This window comes from Hyperolius riggenbachi, chromosome 8, assembly GCF_040937935.1.
Source record: "Hyperolius riggenbachi isolate aHypRig1 chromosome 8, aHypRig1.pri, whole genome shotgun sequence".
Lineage (NCBI taxonomy): Eukaryota > Metazoa > Chordata > Amphibia > Anura > Hyperoliidae > Hyperolius > Hyperolius riggenbachi.
This window is the reverse complement of record NC_090653.1, coordinates 191,564,814-191,586,040: the sequence shown is the minus strand read 5'-3', so window position 1 is coordinate 191,586,040 and position 21,227 is coordinate 191,564,814. Positions and strand designations below refer to the sequence as shown.

The 21,227-nt window shown below is 45.9% G+C and overlaps 1 protein-coding gene across 6 annotated transcripts in view; it reads right to left on the bottom strand.

Moving 5' to 3' along the window:
- LOC137527526 (BTB/POZ domain-containing protein KCTD12-like) overlaps positions 1–20,876 on the bottom strand; it is an 820,305-nt gene extending 799,429 nt beyond the window's left edge. For all 6 annotated transcript variants that reach the window (XM_068248054.1, XM_068248053.1, XM_068248055.1 and 3 more), the window contains exon 1: positions 20,761–20,876. The gene's annotated coding sequence lies outside the window, so the exon portion shown is untranslated. The remainder of the gene's footprint in view (positions 1–20,760) is intronic.
- Positions 20,877–21,227: the final 351 nt, after the last annotated feature.

The following is a 21,227-nucleotide window of genomic DNA, read 5'->3' as shown; positions in this document are numbered from 1 at the left end:
CGATTACCAATTAATACATTTTGTATTTTTGTAACTAGCCTTAGGCTCCCCATACCATTTTTTCTTGTACAATATATTTATAGGGTTTTATATCCCGTACCCCTTGTCTTTTTCTCATCGATAGGTAAGTTGAAATCCCCGAGTATGATGGTGGGGAGGTCAGATGACAGGATGTGGGGAGCCAGGAGGCCAGGTTGTCCAGGAAGAGTGAACTTAGAGCAGATGGGGGGTGATATAGGACCGCAATGATGGCTGGGAGAGGTTGGTACAGGCGGATTACATGGACCTCAAAGGATGAGAAGTGCAGGGAAGGGGGTGGTGATAGGACCCGGAAGGTGCAGGATGTGGAGAGAAGCAGACCCACTCCTCCTCCAGACCTATTGTCAGGTCTGGGGGTGTGACTAAGGTGCAGTCCCCCATAGGAGAGAGCAGCAGCTGCGGTATAGTCAGAGGAGGTGAGCCATGTCTCTGTGAGGGCGAGGAAGGTGAGGGATTTGGAGAGGAAGAGCTCATGGATGGATGTGAGCTTGTTGTGGACAGATCTGCCATTCCAGAGACCACAAAACAGAGGGAGAGAGTGCCTGGGGGTTGTATGGATGGGAATGAGATTATTAAGGTGTGGTCTGCGGATGCAAGAGGAGTGTGGTGGGGCTGGAAGGGGGGTGGCTGGGAGTTTAGGGACCAGTGGGGGTCTAGGAATGGGTGGGTAGGGGATGGAGGGAGAAAGTACTGGGACCAGCTGGAGAAGCAGGTGGAGGAATAGCATGTGGTAGTGGTGGAGGGGTGGCAAAGGGTTGGAAGGAATATGGTGGGTGAAGTGTGGGTGAGCCAGGGAAAGGGCAGGAGGGAAGGGGTACATTGTGTTGTGTGGTGATGAAGCTGGCAGTGGTGTGGACTGCCTATCATTGTTGTTGGCATTTACTGGATACCATTAAGGTGCTTCTCCAAAAACGATCAATAAGGAACTCATTCAGGGGCGTAGCAATAGGGGGTGCAGAGGTAGCAACCGCATCGGTGTCCTTGGGCCAGAGGGGCCCTCCCTCAACTGTAGTATTAGCTCTCTATTGTTCCTGTGCTCATAATAATCACTTCTATAGATACTTTGAATATTGGTAATCATTAACAAGCTGTTCCCCATCCCCTTCTTGCACCTCTGACACTGTAGTTGCCATCGGCAGGTTTTGGTGCGCCGTATCAATTGTTATGTATAGAGTTCTTTGGGGGTCCCAATGTAAAACTTGCATCAGGGCCCACAGCTCCTTAGCTACGCCCCTGAACTCATTATAAGTATTACTGTGATCCCTGCCTTTGATCAATGAACAGCAGCTTTGCTATCTGTCTCTTAGGGCAAAGGTGACAGATAATCCACAGTGGACTTTTGGAGAGCAGTGGAAGTGTAGTAATTAACATCCATAAACCTGCTCCAGTGTGACTGTGTGTATGACTGCTGGGTTGAAACAGGATCCTGTATTCCATTCTATTGTGCACTGAACATATATTGTCTACTTGTTTTATATATGTGCTTTTATATTGAACTATTAAATTAACTGCTACATATGATGATTTGGTCTCAATAGTCCATAAGCGCACCCTATTGCATTGGATTTCGGTTCAGCCTGAAGTATCATCCAGGAGTTGGGAACAGAGATGCTGATGCACTGTCTGGGAGACTGTGATGATTTGCTCAGCTGCCTGTGCAGGCAGGCAGCCTTTTGACCATTGTGTAGGTTTGCATGCTGCAGGACTCTGGAAAGAAGAGCTTCTGTCAGTTTTGCAGCTTGTGCTTGCAGAGGAATTTGCATACGTTGTCATGCAAATTGCCTGGCCACATTCATTGGAGGCGTGTACTATAAGTACTATGTCTTTCCCACAATGCTTCGCTGGTCATAAGGATTTCGTCCTATGTAACACTCTCTGTTTGAAGATCAGCTTAGAGTAATTCCTGGAAACTGTGCTAGGCAGATTTCCTTAGTGCAGTTAGGATTGTTTATCTGTTTTGTTTGTCTGTTGCGATTGTCCTGTCCCAGCAGTGGTCGATAGGAAGTCGTTCTGATCTCTGTTCTTGGAGCATAGCTGGTGCAGCGGTTGCTACCAGCTATCTCTTCTGTTCTGCCTCTCTGGATCGCGCAGCCACTTTTCGCTAGCGCTGTGGATCCTTCTGTTCTGTCTCCTGGGATCGCGCTAGCCACTTTTCGCTAGTGCTGTGGATCCTATCTCTCGCTTGTCCCTGTTTTCGTGTGTCTGTCTTGTCTGCTACGACCGCTTACTGGAGGCTCGGTGAGGTAACCGTTAAGCAAGCGTTCGCGTCCTCTGTTTCATGTTTGTCTGTCGATGGTTAGTTAGGCGTGCTTGTCTCTATTGTGCTTATCACGTGGAGACCGCGCATAACCGCGTGCACTGTTGCGAATGAGTGCGGTGTTCGCGGTTAGCTAGCGTTTGTTATTTTTCGCATCTTCTCATTGTATTATTTGCTGTGCCTTTGCTACCCTCGTATTCTATTCTGATCTGCCTTGTGTCACGTCTGGCGATCGCACCTCTCGCGATCGCGTTCCTATTTCATATCTGCTGTTGTGTGTGCGCGGTCATGGGGTGGCGACTGGATTGGCGCACACACATACAACCTGTCCCTTTGCTCGTTCTCATTCGCAATCGCCTCTCTTGCGATTGCGTTCTGCGCTTCGTACAATTCCTGTCTGGCATTTGTGGAGGTACAGAGGATTGGTTCCTCTGCACTCCCCAGCACCATCTGCCGACAGGAACTTCCCTCTACAGGTGCGTAGCACCTTTTGCTGGGTGCCTGCAAATATACGCTTGTGGAGGATTTCCGCCGTATCAGCGCACGCGTTGTGCGCTGATCACGGAGAAAGTTCCACAATCGTTACAGTATGACCAGCCCAACCCAAAACCCCAGTGTAGACGGAATTTCGGATTTGTACGATTTTGTCGAATATGGCTCTTGTACCTTTAAGAGATTTAAAAAACTTGAACCTGAATCAGTAGACGATTTTTTGTCTGAGTGTACAAAACTGTTAGCGAACCCTGAATTCCAATGCACCCCAGTGTCTACCTGGGCCCCCCAAATGGTCTACATTCTGTTGGGGGGCGAAATGTCAATGTGGGCTTATGATGTGTTAGATCATACCACCCTGAGCCTTGAGATAAAAGTCTCTGGAAAAGGCAAGATCACAGACCAATTTTACCCCATTCCATGTAGTATGAGACCCATACTCTACACAGTCTATTCTATGGAGCTGCACTCCCCATCAGATAAAATCTTTGCAAGATGTTGCACACAAAGATGCCCTTACACATTCAAAAGATCATTATCTGCAAAAGATCTCTTCCTGCAATAGATCCATTCCTGCAAAATGCATTCATAGTCTATGAGATCTGCAGATCCTCATACACACCTTGTTTAACAGACTTCATCTGCATATCTGGCAATCATCTGCAGATCTGAAAATCCATCCTGGTGGATCTGATCTGCAGTTGATTGCCTGCTAAACAAGGTGTGTATGATGATATGCAGATCTCATAGACTATGAATGCATTTTGAAGGAATGGATCTATTGCAGGAAGAGATCTTTTGCAGATAATGATCTTTTTAATGTGTACGGGCATCTTTGTGTGCAGCATCTTGCAAAGATTCTATCTGATGGGGAGTGCAGCTCCATAGAATAGACTGTGAAGGTATGGCTCTCATACTACATGGAATGGGGTATAATTGGTCTGTGAGCTTGCCTTTTCCAGAGACTTTTATCTCAAGTGTGTATGCAGCATTAGCCTCTAAGTCTAAACGTAAAAGATCTAGGAAGGCTTCCCAGCGAAAAGATCTGTTGCCCATAGCAACCACAAATAAAGAGGTTATTTCTGTCAAGTCTGAAGAGGGCAAAACCATGCAGTATGATAATGATGTTTATAATGCATCTGCTGATCAGTTTCCAGGTTTTTTGCCCCAATCCAAAGCTTATGTGGATCCTGCTATAGGTAGGATCGCACACTATATTAACCACTTCGCCATATCTGGTGCTGCAGCCGTGTGGTGCGCGCGATCGGGCGCGCCGTGTGGTGCGCGCCCGCGCGCGCCCCTGCTGCCTCCCGCTGCCCCCCCAATCAGTGAATGGGAATATAATTCCCATTCACCGATCCAAGTCCCCGGCAGAAATACCGACGCTTTCTCATCAGAGAGCGTGGTATTTCTGCCCCCAGGAAACAACTTCTCTTCATTTTAGTTCCTAGATGCGACATCGTTCGCATCTAGGAATTTTTTGAATGTGGCCATCTTGTGGCCAAATAGTAAACTGCACCCACATACCTGTATTGAATAAAAAATACATTATATTACATCTAAAATTGGCTATTTACCTCCCAAAATAAAATTACCCAAATACATTTTTGTATTAAAAAAATAATAAAAAAAATTACAATTAAAAAAAAAACAAAACTACATAAATAGTTACCTAAGGGTCTGAACTTTTTAAATATACATGTCAAGAGAGTATCTTATTACATTTTTTAAAATTATAAGCTTGTAAATAGTGATGGACGCAAATTGAAAAAATGCACCTTTATTTCTAAATAAAATATCGGCGCCATAAATTGTGATAGGGACGTAATTTAAATGGTGTAATAAGCGGGACAAATGGGCACATAAAATGCATGGGTTTTAATTACTGTAGCATGTATTAATTTTAAACTATAATGGCCAAAAACTGAGAAATAATGATTTTTTTCCATTTCTATCTTAATCTTCCTGTTAAAATGTATTTACAGTAAAGTGGCTCTTAGCAAAATGTACTACCTAAAGAAAGCCTAATTAGTGGCGGAAAAAACGAGATATAGATCAATTAATTTTGATAAGTAGCGATAAAGTTATTAGCGAATGAATGGGAGGTGAACATTGCTCGGATGCATAAGATTTTCGAAGCTGTAGGCTGAAGTGGTTAAAGCAGTTTAAAAATCTGTTCTTGTTCCTGAACTCCACCCCTATGGAGATTATCTGGATACTGGCCTGTTTGAACCCCCATTTGCTTCCTGGGATGTTGGGGCCTTGCTGGAGGAATTCGATTTTGACTGGAAAGCCTTTTGCGATTTTTACATCGCAAAAAGCGAAGATGTCTTGAATGCTTGTCTCAAATCTATGTACCTTCTGATTGATTCCGATGAATGTGACAAGGATGATGTGGATCTGGTGATCTATGTATGGCAAACGATTTTGGATGAGTTGCACACACACCAATCAATTGATTCCAATAAAGAGACATCATTGTCGGATGATTGTTCCTGTCTTTCTGGGGTAAAGCATGAGAGTCTTGACTTTGTGCAATCTGAAATGAATGAGTATGCTGCTGTGGTTGATTCCTGTGCGAATCCTGAAGGATTCTCTCCTGACAGTGTGCAGTTTGAATCTGTGCGATCTGATGCCTGTTTCTCGGATGTTCCTGCAGATTGTGATCGGCATGAGTCTGCCGGTTTCCTCAAGGATGTGTGGGATCCTTTGTCATTTAGAAACAGATCTTTGAGATCTTCCATCTGTGACCCTGCTATGGGGAAAGTTTCTCGACTGTGCAGCGTCAAAAGTGAAATTAGTGTGCCTAATAAAGTTTATCCTGTTGATGTCGCTATTTCTTCTGCAGATGAGTCTGTCTCGCCCTGTTCTCACCTGTAAGGGCCCGTTGCCTGGAGACAGTTGCTCCAGCGTTTCGGTCCTAGATGCCTTGCAGTCTGCTCCGCAGATCGCGGAGGTTTGCGCTATGGAAGCGTCAGTTTCACAACCTAAAGTGATTTTTGATTCGCAGGTTTTGAGTCCTGGCTCCTCGGTTTTGACATTGTTGGCCGAATCTAAGAGTGAGACAGCGCTTCGGTTTTGCGAATCTGATGCTGAACCTTCTTTGCCTTATTCAGAGACGCTTTCTCTGAGCCTGCCCTGTACCATGAATAACAAAACGATGTCCAATCACACTGATATTTAGGAGTCCCTTTCTTGCTTTGAAGAAAGTTCTGACTCTCCACCCTGTACTCTGGATGAGTCAATATTGCCTTGTACAATATCTCCTGCCCTGCCCCTAGAGGCTCGTCTAGGTATTGCTGCTATTTTTACCTGTCTTGCTGCAGTTTTGGAGTTGCAAGCTAGTTTGACTGCTACGCAGAATTCTGGGTGCAGCGAGATGAAAGTTAGGGAGTCAGTGTGTGGTCCAGTGAATATTCCTGTACGTTCCACTCATGATGATAAAATTCAGTCTCAGTTTATGGTGGAACCTTCCCTGGGACATCTGCCCTGTTCTCAAAATAAAGTTCCAGTTTTGCCCTGTAACATGGATAGTACTGAATCCTTCTTAGAAAACTTGAAAAATGATGTTCCTGAGGTCTTGTTTGATGTTCTGAAGGACTCCGAGTTCCTCCCAAAGGGTGCAGAACTTGTAGGAGATGTCTCCTGCCCCCCAAGTCCTTCTGAGGTGTTACCCTCTTCCGTAGGCATTGCTGCCTTGCTGGCTACCTTTTCAGCTCTGATGGAGCTTCACTCATATGTAGTCAATGATGATATTATTGTCACAGAAATTTCTGAATTTGTATCCGAGTCTTCTTTTGAAAGTCCAGTGCCTGTGACCTCCACTCATGATGATTCTCTGTCCGGTACTGGTTTTGGTCTTGTCGTGCCGGACTCTGAGGTTGTCAGTTCCCCGATATGTCCTGAGGTTTCTCCTGTGCTGGTGTACCCCAGTGTGCTCTGTGACCCAGAAAGCCCAAGTGTGCCTCGCTTACCAGCGTACTCAGATGCTTCCTCGGTGGAGACATGCTCTGATATGGCCTGCCTGCTTGCATGCCCAGAAGTGGTCCCTGAAAGTCTTGATCTCGATGGGTGTCCTCGTAATTCTGAATCCGGGATTGTCATTGGTTCCATGGGGGTTCTTGGTAATTCTCCATGTGAGCCTGGTGATTGTTCTGCCCTCTTGGGATCTCTGTGGAGCTTCAAAAGGTTCTGGGAGATTCCGGGAGAAATTTTGCTTGGTACCCTGGATAAGATCAACGGTGGCTTTTGTGTTGTAAGGGACACTTCGAACAGGTATTGTGGCAGGTTTGGTATTTTCGGACGCTCCTTGGAAGGTGGTGGGTATTGTCTGGAGGGTGTCGATGGCTTCTTCTCTGGCGTTCACAGTCCTGATGGGTGTTATACTGAGACTGGTAGTACTGATGGGCATGTTTCGGTGGCTTCTGTTTCCGATGAGGTCGGTTTCGGGTGGACTGACTCTGGAATTGGACCTTGTCGGGCTGCCTCGACCTTCATGAGTCTTCAGTTTGAGTCTGTTGCTAATAGCAGTTTTAAGGGTCGTCTGGAATTCAACCCTGGAGGGGGGGGGGGGGGGTACTGTGATGATTTGCTCAGCTGCCTGTGCAGGCAGACAGCCTTTTGACCATTGTGTAGGTTTGCATGCTGCAGGACTCTGGAAAGAAGAGCTTCTGTCAGTTTTGCAGCTTGTGCTTGCAGAGGAATTTGCATACGTTGTCATGCAAATTGCCTGGCCACATTCATTGGAGGCGTGTACTATAAGTAATATGTCTTTCCCACAATGCTTCGCTGGTCATAAGGATTTCGTCCTATGTAACACTCCTGGTGGGGTGTCAGCCTTACTCTCTGTTTGAAGATCAGCTTAGAGTAATTCCTGGAAACTGTGCTAGGCAGATTTCCCTAGTGCAGTTAGGATTGTTTATCTGTTTTGTTTGTCTGTTGCGATTGTCCTGTCCCAGCAGTGATCGATAGGAAGTCGTTCTGATCTCTGTTCTTGGAGCATAGCTGGTGCAGCGGTTGCTACCAGCTATCTCTTCTGTTCTGCCTCTCTGGATCGCGCTAGCCACTTTTCGCTAGCGCTGTGGATCCTTCTGTTCTGTCTCCTGGGATCGCGCTAGCCACTTTTCGCTAGCGCTGTGGATCCTTCTGTTCTGTCTTCCTGGATCGCGCTAGCCACTTTTCGCTAGTGCTGTGGATCGTATCTCTCGCTTGTCCCTGTTTTCGTGTGTCTGTCTTGTCTGCTACGACCGCTTGCTGGAGGCTCGGTGAGGTAACCGTTAAGCAAGCGTTCGCGCCCTCTGTTTCATGTTTGTCTGTCGATGGTTAGTTAGGCGTGCTTGTCTCTATTGTGCTTATCACGTGGAGACCGCGCATAACCGCGTGCACTGTTGCGAATGAGTGCGGTGTTCGCGGTTAGCTAGCGTTTGTTATTTTCCGCATCTTCTCATTGTATTATTTGCTGTGCCTTTGCTACCCTCGTATTCTATTCTGATCTGCCTTGTGTCACGTCTGGCGATCGCACCTCTCGCGATCGCGTTCCTATTTCATATCTGCTGTTGTGTGTGCGTGGTCGCGGGGTGGCGACTGGATTGGCGCACACACATACAACCTGTCCCTTTGCTCGTTCTCATTCGCAATCGCCTCTCTTGTTCTGCGCTTCGTACAATTCCTGTCTGGCATTTGTGGAGGTACAGAGGATTGGTTCCTCTGCACTCCCCAGCGCCATCTGCCGACAGGAATTTCCCTCTACAGGTTAGTAGCACCTTTTGCTGGGTGCCTGCAAATATACGCTTGTGGAGGATTTCCGCCGTATCAGCGCACGCGTTGTGCGCTGATCACGGAGAAAGTTCCACAATCGTTACAGAGACCCTAAAATACAGAAATCTCTGAAGAAGAGTGGACACGATTGACCCCAGAAAGGATCCAAGCCCTGTGTCAAGGGGTTGAACATAGGGTCAGAGGAGCTGCAGGGGCAGGAGTTGTTGGAGTAAGTGCTGCAGTAGTCCCTGATTTCTACTGCAATCTGACCCAAGTAAAGAAGGGAGGCCTGCCCATCCTCAGCAGACAAGATTTAAAGAGGAGCTGTTAGGTATAAGGTCTCAGAGAAAAAAAAACCACATATATCAGTAGCTAAATATTGGCTGTACTTACATTACGTATGCATTTCACTGTCCACGTTTGGATTTCACAGAATTTTTATATAGTATTTGCAGAGAATGATGCTCCTGACAGCTCATGGCAGGTTCCATGTTTGTCTGTCTCCTATGAAGCCAAATGTGTCGTCATGTCCTCCCTGCTTCCTGATGATTCGACTCACAAAAAAGATCCTAATGGTTCATGATCCGGACAACACTACTGTGCAGTGAATATTAATTAGCCATGTGGCTTGGAACAATAGGGGACTCATGCAGTATACTCTAACGGAACATATGCCGTGATTTTTCAGTGCTGTGAGCTGGGCTGAGTTACAAGCTGCTGTAACTTGAGCCTGTAACTTCTCACTAGCAGCCGAGGGGAAGACCCAAGGTGGGAAGAAGCAGCCCCAGAATGCTTTACAGTATGTTTTGCGGCCTCTCGTACTTTTAAGAGCTTGGGAATAACAGCCTTGCTGTTCAGCACACATCAAAAGTAAGAGAGATTTTTAACTTCAGTATTGCCTTTTTGGCTTCCTTCTAAACTGTTTAAGACAGGAGAATAGAGGTTTAAATTAGCTTTTGCAGCCTGACAGTTACTCTTTAAGGAGAGATCAATTAGAAGACCCTCTTTGCCGACTGACATTGAAAGCTTTAGAAAGCCAGCAACCAGAACTCTTACAAACTAAAATTCCAGAAGAGGCAAAATTAGTCTACAAGGAATGGAACAGACTTCATCTTAGAAATGGACTGATTTATAGATGAGCACCTGTAGATGACATACAGGAAAAGTGGCAGTTGTTCCTTCCAGAGAAACACAGATCTACAGTGTTGGGAGCTCTACATGATGAACATGGCCATCTTGGAGCAGAAAGGTCTTTTCATCTAGTCAGAAACCGTTTCTATTGGCCTTGTATGAAAGCTGAGGTAGAAAGCTACTGCCATTCCTGCTTGAGATACATACAGAGTAAGACCCTACCTTCCAGAGCTGCCCTAATGGGCCATTTACAGAGTAAAAGTCCATTGGAATTGGTGTGCATGGACTTTTTGTGTTTGGAACCGGATTCTAGCAGACAGGGGAATGTTCTAGTGGTGACCGACCATTTCACCCACTATGCCCAAGCCTTCCCTGCCAAAGAAGACCAGAAAGTATCTACTGTAGACAAAGTCCTGATAGAGAAGTTAATTGTTCATTATGTCCTTCCTCAAAAGTTACATTCAGATCAGAGCATAGACTTTGAAAGCAAACTCATCAAATAATTATTGAGTATGCTGGGTGTGAAGAAATCGAGAACTGAGCTGGCAGATGAGCTTTTGTCCATAGGCCTTTTCAAAGGACTAGAGGACATGATCTGCGCATGGAGGAAAAATGTTTTAGACATTTATTTAGGAAAGGGTTCTTTACAGTAAGAGTGATTAAGATGTGGAATGCATTGTCACAGGAAGTAGTTATGGCAAATTCTATACCTGCATTTAAAGGGGGCTTAGATGCTTTCTTTGCTTTGAAAGACATCCATGGCTACAATTACTAGGTAATGCCCAATGATGTTGATCCAGGGATTTTATCTGATTGCCATCTGGAGTAGGGAAGGAATTTTTTCCCTTTTGGGGCTAATTGGACCATGCCTTGTACGGGTTTTTCGCCTTCCTCTGGATCAACAGGGGTATGTGAGGGGGTGGGCTGGTGTTGTACTTTGTTCTCTGGTTGAACTTGATGGACGTATGTCTTTTTTCAACCCAAATAACTATGTAACTATGTAACTACCCCATACCACCCTCAAGGGGATACTCAGCCAGAAAGGTTTAATAAAACACTGCGAGATATGCTAGGGAAATTACCTTCAGAGAAGAAACAACACTGGACCCATCATATATCTGCTGTGGTTCATGCATACAATAGTACAAAGCATGATTCTACTGGACACTCCGCTTACCTACTGATGTTTGGCAGGGAAGCCAGGTTGCTTGTGGACTTAGCCTTTGGCATCTCACCTGATGCCTCCACTACTTCCCACAAGGGATATGTCGATCGATTTAGGCAAAACCTCAAGACTGCTTATGAGAAGGCCTAAATTGCATCCAGTAATATGGAACAGCAGAATAAAAGATGCTTTGATCTAAGAGTGAGAATCCACCATCTACAACCAGGTGATCGAGTCCTTCTGAGAAATCTTGGTCTTTGTGGACAACATAAGCTCAGTGATAGGTAGAGCTCACAGCCCTATATTGTGTGTGCTCACCTACCTGGCCTTCCTGTGTACCAAATCTTCCCTGAGGGAAAGACTGGTCCACTGAAGATTGAAGACCACCTTCTACCACTCAGTGAAGCCGTATGAGTGCCGCCACCAGTAGAACAAACTATTCCTAGAAGAGCTCCAGTAACTCGATCATCGCCAATCCCTTTGATAGAGGAAGACGATGATGAAAATGAGGCCAATGATTGGGAAAAATACTTAGGAGCACAGTGGTTGTGGCAAACCCATGCAGATACAAACCCTCCAACTGTAGCTGAACCTCATTCTAGTCCATTGAGAGCCTATGCTTCAGAATTCATGCCACAGAGTTGTGATTAAGAACCTGAAGAAAGTCTACCTGGGTTTGAGCAAGAAGTGGAACCTGATACCTCGGTAGCAGTACTTTCACCTCCATCTTCTGAAGTTACAGAACAATTAACTGATATTTGAACCACCTTAACTCTTGAACAAAGAGAATAGTGTGCAGTTCAACCCCCCAAAAGGCTGACTTATGACTTCATGGGGAATAGCTCTGAGCAAGCTATCACCACTGTTCATAGGAACCTAGAGGCTCAAATACCCCAAGCTGCTGTAGTTTGCGACTCTCTTCACTCTGCTCCTGACTTCCCATGGTGGAGAGTACCTCTGTCCAATGAATGAATTACAAACTGTTATCTGGCCCCTTGTAACGGTTAAGTTCAAAAGTTTGGTTAGTTTGTAACTTACAAACCTATCTTTGGGGAGCAAAGACTTTTAGTGTGGGAGTGTGCAGCCCCTAGGTGGTGCTGGTGCATTGTTTTCCAAAATGCACTGTCTGCTCCTAAACTGAGTGGAAATGATAGAGCTGATTTTTGGTTCTGAGGGAAGGAAGAGGGCTGCAAACTGAACCCCTCCAACCAGACTGTTTGCACAAGACAGAAAGATAGCAGCGGGTAGGAATTTTGCCATCGTTAGAGAGTGAAGGAGAATATCCATCTGGACAGAGGGACTTGTGGACCATTTGCCTGCATTCCGACCCAGGTGTATTTGAGACTGTGGACTGCAGTGGGAGGCCTTATGGCCATGTTTATTTCTGACTGAAAGCTGAGAATTGATTACAGTTTCTATAGGAGCCATCACAGAAATCCCTGGATTTGTTGCTGACTCTCAGGTTTTAGAAAACCCTTTTTCTCCTCTCTTTTGGAATACGGGATATATAGTTTTCCCTGTATTCCCTGTGGATTACAAGTGCCTTCTTTAAAGGGAGGGAGAGCTCTCAAAGGGCCCTAATGCCAGCCATCATAGAACTTATATAGCCACTGGTGAGTGGATAGACAGGGACTTAAAGTTGTAGATAGATTTATTCCACACTCCGTGTACCATCGCAAGTTGATGTTTATGTGTTTGCTGTATAACTAAATTCCGCTCTAACAAGATCTCACATGCCATTATTAAAGCCACACTGTTATTGATTTTACTGTAATTATTGTCAGGTACAGTTTCAGGGGTGAGTCGCAGCTGGTACGGCAGGGAATCCATATCCATCTCCACCCGCTCCTTAGGGGGTGAGTTCTACAGAAATAAAACATTAGTAGCACATAAATGAGTCTAATACTTTTAGCCCTAAACCCTGAATGAGCATATGCAATCAGGTACTCTGACTTAGCTGATGATTTTACTGGATTAGCAATATGCTTGTTTCAGGGTTTTGACGCTTCTTTGTGAATTTTAAAAATGTGTGTACATGCTGAAACTTTTTAATTCCACATTAAATAATTTTTATCACCAGCATAATTTTACTTGTGCACAAGGGAGTTATACAAACGCACTTCCCTGTATGCAGTTTATTTTATTGTTCCCCAAACAATTAACTGTAGCAAAAATGTATTAGCAAATGGTACAGGTACTCTCAAGAATATATTCTAATTCCGAAAGCCTCACTGACCAAGATTATTTTTCCATGAAAAGCTCCCTAGCCAATCTTTTGATCTTCAGGGAATGTTTGGTGAAAAAGCAAACAAAACTAAACTTAGTTATCTATAACTGATTCTTGTCCATACTGTGATAAAAAAAAAGTATATATTTGCAGCCATAACCAGATATTTTGCCTGACATGACTGTTTTGCTGATTGTATAGAACTGCAGTAGTATGCACAGGGGTGTCTGCGGGCTTCAGGCAATGATTAATGTTGTGGGGAGTTCCTATGGCAGGAGGGGTCACCAATCCTCCCAAACAGGGAGGGTAGGGATCATGTTAGGGAACTTTTGAGGAGGGAGGCCTGGTGGATGGATAGGCTGGGGACGCAGTCGCCAGGGGGCTTAAATGAGGACTTCAGTCTCAGGTGTTTTTTATAGAGTTAGCTGTTCATAGGGTTAAAATGCAATAGGTATTGGTCCCACCCCCTTATGTAAGGTGTGGTTAGGTGGAATGATTCTATAAATGTGTTATTCCTATGTAAGACTTCGAGCACTTGACAAAGGGCACTTCGCCCGAAACGTTGTGCTGGATGTGATATGCTGTGTATACTCGTGTAACACTTTAATAAATGGACATCGTTGGATAAGTATCCGCTGAGGGTTGAGTTCCTTGTGGGAATTGCGTGGACTGACTGTATAGAACTGCAGCCATCTCTGGTTAAAGCTGCGGAACATTGAAAAGGTTGCCAAGATGCATTTTGTTGAAAATGGTATCCGCTATGTGAATTGCAGCTACAAATAGCTGGCACACCGTGATAGGGTAAGTATGGGGGTGGGAGTTAAGGTTAGTCATCCACCGGGTGGCGGGGGGTTAGGTTAGGAGCCCAGTGCCTACCAGTGGGGAGTTTAAACTTAGGCACCTACCAGGGGAAGGGGGGATTAACGCTAGGCACCACCAGGAAGGAGGTTAGGATTGGGCACCACCAGGGGCAGGGCCAGATTTCCCATAAGGCACTCTAGGCACGTGCCTACAGGAGCCTGATAGGACAGGGGCGGGTCCTGTGCAGAGTAAAAAAGCGGCAGAGCAGGAGAAAACGAATCCGCCTGCCTGCCTGCATCGCAATGTCAGCAGCACAGCGAGTGTCCCAACTCCCCGCCTACAGCTGTATACATTACCCACATGCAGGGAGTCGGGATGCAGCACTGCCTTTAAGCTGCGAGCAGGCTACAGGGTAGGTAGGGGTGTCAGGGGAGATGAGCGTGTACTGTCCCGGCTGGTTGGCTTTTTTTTGCACTCTCTAGCCATTGGGAGCTATTAGGGGAGAATGGAGAAAGTTAGTTACTACAAAGTCTTAGTCTGTAGAGGGGGAGGGAGGAGGAGAAAGCGGAGCTAGGCTAAATATACAAAGCTCTATCTCTCCTTCCAATTCACATGACATGGTGCAGGCAAAGGGTTAGTAAAGTCACAGCCGAGTGGTGGGGGAGAGCAGCACAGAATGTTATAGCAAGTGGCTTTGGGATATTTGCTGCACAGCGTGTGGGCTACAGCTCTGCCCCCTACTCCATGTCTAATGGTGCAGACTTTGCCCCGGTCTTTTGAAGATGCCATTCCTGCTTCATTTACATTACAGGACCACGTGCAGTCATACAGACGGCCAGCGAGATCTGCAGCCAGTTACAGGGACAAAGTAAGTTACTGATTAATTATTCAGGGTCTTGGGACCTTTGATTCTTCCGACTCCTTTTCATGGCAGAGACTACACTGCTCTCCCCTCCCTCCCCTCCTTCTGAACAGTGTCCCCTGCACAGGCAATCTTGTGATGTTTCCCAGTGACATAAGAGTCAAGGATTGGTGGTTGTCACAGTCAGGCAGAAGTCCTTACTGGCTACATTACTATACCCAGCTTCTTGTTGCAGCCTCTCCTCCAACAAGTGATGCTCACACAGGGAAGGGGAGCGGATATAGCAGAACACCTGCCAGAAATTGGTAAAACAACCCACATCTAGCCCAAGCTCAAACCAAGTCTTGTACCATACCCTAAAAATGGTCCCCAGTCTTAGGCCCGGTTCACATTGGCGTTATTTTGCGGACCGCAGCCGGACCCATTGGCGGCTCCAGCTTCAGATTTTTGGGGGGGCTCAAAGGGGGCACGAGGGCTGGCAGGCCGGGCTTGGGGGGGGGGGAGGCGAAAATTTGGGAGTGGTCATGATGTCATGTGGGTGGGGCTAACTTTAATGTAGTTGTACCAGCTAACGTAGTTACATGAAAAAAAAATGAAGTAAACGCACATAATGACAGGTAGCCTTTCACCAGTAAATGCACATAAGAATCAGCTTTTCAGCAGTTAATGCACGTAATGACAGACAGCGTTTCCTCATTAAATGCACATAAGAGACAGCTTTTCACCAGTTAATGCACATAATGACAGACTGCGTTCCTGCAGTAAATGCACATAAAGGGACAGCTTTTCAGCAGTTAATGCACGTAATGACAGACTGCGTTTCCGCAGTAAATGCACATAAGGGACAGCTTTTCACCAGTTAATGCACATAATGACAGACTGCGTTTCCGCAGTAAATGCACATAAGGGACAACTTTTCACCAGTTCATGCACATAATGACAGACACAGGGGCGTAGCAATAGGGGTTGCAGAGGTAGCGGCCGCATCGGGGCCCTTGGGCCAGAGGGGCCCCGTAGGGCCCTCCCTCAACAACAGTATTAGCTCTCTATTGGTCCTGTGCTGATAATAATCACTTCTATAGATACTTTCAATAGTAATAATAATTAGCACACTGTTCCCCACCCTCTTCTTGTATCTCTGACACTGTAGTTATCCTTGGCAGGTTTTGGTGCGCCATATCAATTATTATGTATAGGGTGCATGTAAAACTTGCACCGGGGCCCATAGCTCCTTAGCTACGCCACTGGACAGACAGTGTCCCCAGCATAGGTAGCCAGGTGTATATATGTCCCCAGTATATGTAGCCAGGCGTATAGCTGTCCCCAGGATATGTAGTCAGGCTGGTGGTGGTGGGCTGGGGGCCCCAGGGCACCTCAAGCCTGACTGGTGGTGGGCTGGAGGCCTCATGCCTGCGTGGCTGGTGGGCTGGGGTCCCAGGGAAGCTCAGGCTTGACTAGTGGTGGTGGGCTGGGGGCCCCAGGGCAGCTCAGGCCGTGCTGGTGGTGGTGGGCTGGGGGCCCCAGGGCAGCTCAGGCCTGGCTGGTGGTGGTGGGCTGGGGGCCCCAGGGCAGCTCAGTGGGTGCCAGTGGGTGGGGAGGAGGGTGCCAGTGGGTGGGGAGGAGGGTACCTGTGGGTGGGAAGGAGGGTGCCACTGGGTGGGGAGGAGGGTGCCAGTGGGCAGGAGGAGGGTGTCAGTGGGTAGGAGGAGGGTGCCAGTGAGTGAAGAGGAGGGTACCTGTGGGTGGAAAGGAGGGTGACACTGGGTGGGGGAGAAAGGTGTCAGTGGGTAGGAGGATAGTCTCAGTGGGTAGGAGGAGGGTGCCAGTGGGTAGGGGGGTCGTAAGTGGAAGGGGGAGAATGCCTGTGAGTGGGGAGGAAGGTGCCCCTGTGTGTGAGTAGATTGCCCTGGGCAGAGAAGACAGGAAGAAAATGATCAAGGCGCCAGCCGCGCTAATAAGGGATGCGGGAGCCTGCTTTATTCCTCCCTCCCTCCTCCCTTCCTCTGAATGCCCCCACCTGCTGTGAATGTCCCCCCCCCCCCCCGTAGGCAGTGCGTGCGGAGCAGAGCGGAGCGGTAGGTCCTCTTACCGCAATCCATGCTCACCGGCAACTAGTCTCCTGCTTCCTGTGACGTCATGGTAAACAGGAAGCAGGAGACTAGTTGCCGGTGAGCATGGATTGCGGTAAGAGGACCTACCGCTCCGCTCTGCTCCGCACACACTGCCTAGGGGGGGGGGGGGACATTCACAGCAGGTGGGGGCGCATTCATAGGAAGGGAGGAGGGAGGGAGGAATAAAGCAGGCTCCCGCATCCCTTATTAGCGCGGCTGGCGCCTCGATCATTTTTTGTCATCTGACAAGTGCGGGGGGGCTTTAAGAGGGGCTAACAAGTTGCCAGCTGGGGCTGAAGCCTGGGCAAGCCCCAGTGTAGCGCCGCCACTGGCCGGACCGCATACATCGTAAACGGACCGGATCCTGATTGCAAATGGATGTTTTTGGAACGAAACGGAACGGAACGGATCCGTTCCAATGGACCGTTTTTGCAAAAAACACAAGCGTGAACTGGGCCTTAATTCAGGTTTTATTTAAAACAGCAACCAGATTACTTACTACCTTCAGCTATGAAACCAGCAATAACCTGAGCAGGCTTTCGGGAGGAATCCATTTTAAATGTATACTGTGGGTATGACATCACTAAAGTTTCGTGCACACAAAGTAAGCTGTGGTAGAATTGCAACATTGCCGAAAAGTCAGTGCATGTTAGACATGTGACTAGACATGTCACAACCAATGCAGTGCAATTAAAAATGTATGTTTCACTGCAAATGCTACCCTGTACCCCATAGGAATATCATAGCAGCCCGATTATCTGTTGCAATGCAACAGACATTGTGTGGAAAGAGTCCAGGGCTCTTGCTAGTCCCAAACCTCTCCAGGTCTTTCGCCAGTTACAGCTATGGTAGCTGCAGGGGCGCCGCGAGGCATAAAGCGAACCAAGCGGGCGCTTGGGGCCTCAAGATCGTAGGGGCCTCGGCGGCTCAGTGACGTCGGCGTGACGCCACTGTTTTCCCGCAGCCCCGCGGGGCTGGCAGAGCAGAGTAGGGCAGGGCTACGGGAAGATGGCCGCCGCCGAAGCCCTGCTCTGGAGACTATTTATGCCTCCAGTACAGGGCTTCAGGTGGCCATCTTCCCGTAGCCCTAATTCAATCAGCGCGGGAGATTGGAGGAGGGAGGGAGCTCCGTGGGAACTGCGCGCCTGAGGAGCCGGCCACCGGCCAGGAGAGGAGACGGGGAGAGAAGACTTCTGCCAGTGCCAGGTGAGTAAATTCTTTTCTTTTTGCAGCTCTGAAAATGTGCCCTAATTGCGTTTGATAGCTGCTGAACTGTTCCCTAATTGTGTTTGATTTCTGCTGAACTGTGCCCTAATTGTGTTTGATTTCTGCTGAACTGTGCCCTAATTGTGTTTGATTTCTGCTGAACTGTGCCCTAATTGTGTTTGATTTCTGATGAACTGTTCCCTAATTGTGTTTGATTTCTGCTGAAAATGTGCCCTAATTGTGTTTGATATCTGCTGAAAATGTGCCCTAATTCCGTTTGATTTCTGCTGAACTGTGCCCTAATTGCATTTGATTTCTGCTGAAAATGTGCCCTAATTGCGTTTTATTTCTGCTGAAAATGTGCCCTAATTGTGTTTGATTTCTGCTGAAAATGTGCCCAAATTGCGTTTGATTTCTGCTGAAATGTGGCCCAAATTGCGTTTGATTTCTGCTGAAAATGTGCCCTAATTTCGTTTGATTTCTGCTGAAAATGTGCCCAAATTGCGTTTGATTTCTGCTGAAATGTGGCCCTAATTGTGTTTGATTTCTGCTGAAAATGTGCCATAATTGCGTTTGATTTCTGCTGAAAATGTGCCCAAATTGCATTTGATTTCTGCTGAAATGTATCCCAAATTGCGTTTGATTTCTGCTGAAATGTGGCCGAAATTGCGTTTGATTTCTGCTGAAATGTGGCCCAAATTCTGTTTGTTTTCTGTTGAAATGTTGCACAAATTGCGTTTTTATTTTCTGGTGTCTGGGGTAACTGTTGCTGCATTTATTATTTAATGGTCATAGTTGACTATATTTGCTGTGCTAAGGTTAAGCTCCGCCCATACAATGTCATGGCCAAATCTATCAATCACCCCCATATCCATTTTCTCTGCAAACAGCCCCGCCCGAATCCGCCCTCCAGCTCCACCCACATGTCATGGCCACGCCCACTTATGCGGGATAGCCACGCCACGCCCATTTTCCACCGCGGCACACCGCTCAGCCTCCCGTCTGAAAGAGGCCACACTGATTTAAATTTGACCACTCAAATACCATTAAAGCTGATTTTGATTTGAATCACTTTCAACTTGCAGACTAATTTCAACCAAATATATGCATCAACTCACAGACCATCCATATTGCCTACCACCGCCTTTCTATCAATAGAATGTACCCATCTCTAAAATCTAGTCATTAGTAGCTGCATGTAATTAGAAACTGTGTGTTAATCTGTATTACTTCCTTGTGATTTGTATTATCTGCTTGTTGTTGGTAATAGCGTATATTTGGTAAAGTTTGCATGTCATTGGCAATATCTGCATATTGTTGGTATTCTCTAATTCTTTTGTAAATCCGGCCCTGACCAGGGGGCTTGATCTGTGTGAGTGTAGGGCGAGGTTGATTCATATAGTAAAATATGGTAATATTTACCAATATTTTACTATGACCCAAGTAGTATAATATTGGTAAATTTACCAGTGTTCTACTAGCTATTTCTTGTGCCCTTTTTAATGGGCACCTTTATCAAATGTGTTAAAGTTGTCTCTTCCTTAACTGCAATACAATATATACCTTCCAGTTTTTTAATATCTCAGTACTAAAAACTTAGGAATATAAACATTTCGGGCATGAAGTGCATTCCACATGACATATACTATAGAGAAATTTTGTCAATGTTTGGAGTATATTTTTTTTTCAGAATTGGACTTGTTGCATTGCACAAAAATGTTGATATACAATTAGTAGCTGTGGCTTAAACTGTGAGCAGTGGAGATTAGCAGAATTGCTTTCCCTTTAATCCGTTTTTATAGCTCTAACAAGGTCTATAAATAGTTATATAGGCAGAAGGGGATCAAGAAAGCAGTAGAGTGTAGTTAGGGATTAAAAAAAACAAAAACAAGGAAAATGAAAGCATCGATCAGATCACCGATATTATCACGGGGCTGACGCTAGGTACACACGATGCAATCTCCAGAGTGGATGGGAAATTCCATTGTGTGCACCCAGCTTGTTGTTAGTTTTGGGTGGATGTGTGTGTGTGTGTGTGTATGTGTGTGTGTGTGTGTGCGTGCGTGCGTGCGTGCGTGCGTGCGTGCGTGCGTGCGTGTGTGTGTGTGTGTGTGTGTGTGTGTGTGTGTGTGTGTATCACACAAATAATGAAGATATTTTATTTATAGGTCAGTAGCAGGCAGAGAGGGCATGATGCATTAGAACTGAAAACTTTTTTTTTTTATTATATCATATGTCCTCTTGTTTCAGCAATTATAAGCAAAGCGTTTGAACCACAGCATGATCCAATCTTTATGTTTTTCTTTAATGGAACAGACAGTTTTATAATTTATAGTGCTGAATTTCTAGAAGAGTTGTCTAATGATACATTATCTAAGGATAATGTAATCTTTTATAATCTAAAGATTAGATGACACATCCTGGAAAAAATGTTAAAACATTATTATGCTGTATAGTTTAGCACACTTCATGAATGATCACATTTTACATTCTGTGCTTAGAAAATTTGAAGATACTGTAGCCAAAGAAACACAACACAATGAGGTTATGTTCACTTTGCACAATTACAATTGCACAGCTAATCTATTGTTTGCTTTGTTCAAACTAACAGCAGTTGTTCTCTTTAAGAAACAAGGGAACATCCCCCTGGGGCTCCAGCTGTGATCTGCATTATTTGTTACCACTCAGAACATTACTTGTAAGCAGATTTACCTGTGTAATCCTGGTTGTGTAGGCAGGAATCCATAAGACTGTATGTTTAGTGGCTCACCATTCTCTGTCTCCTTCCCTCTCTCTGCCAGCAAGCATGGATGGAGCATTAATTTTGTCAAGCTCTAAGCAGTGAGACACTCCCCTTTTAGCGTGTGTGCGTGTGTGTGCGTATGTGTGCGTGCATGTGTGTGTGTGTGTGTGTGTGTGATGCAGCAAACTCAGAAATTGAAGGGATATTCATTTGTATGGAAGACTGTTGGTGTGCATAAGAATAAACAAACACTCATGTGAGATTTTAATTGCATTTTTTTTCCAGTAATACAATATTAGGAATTAGATATTAGCATAATGTATGTGCCTGCATATTAATGAAACAAACACACATAAAACTAACACAAAAATTCTCAGTTTTACATTTCAAGGATTGCTTATGGAATAGTAGACATTAGATGAAAGTAATGTCAGCC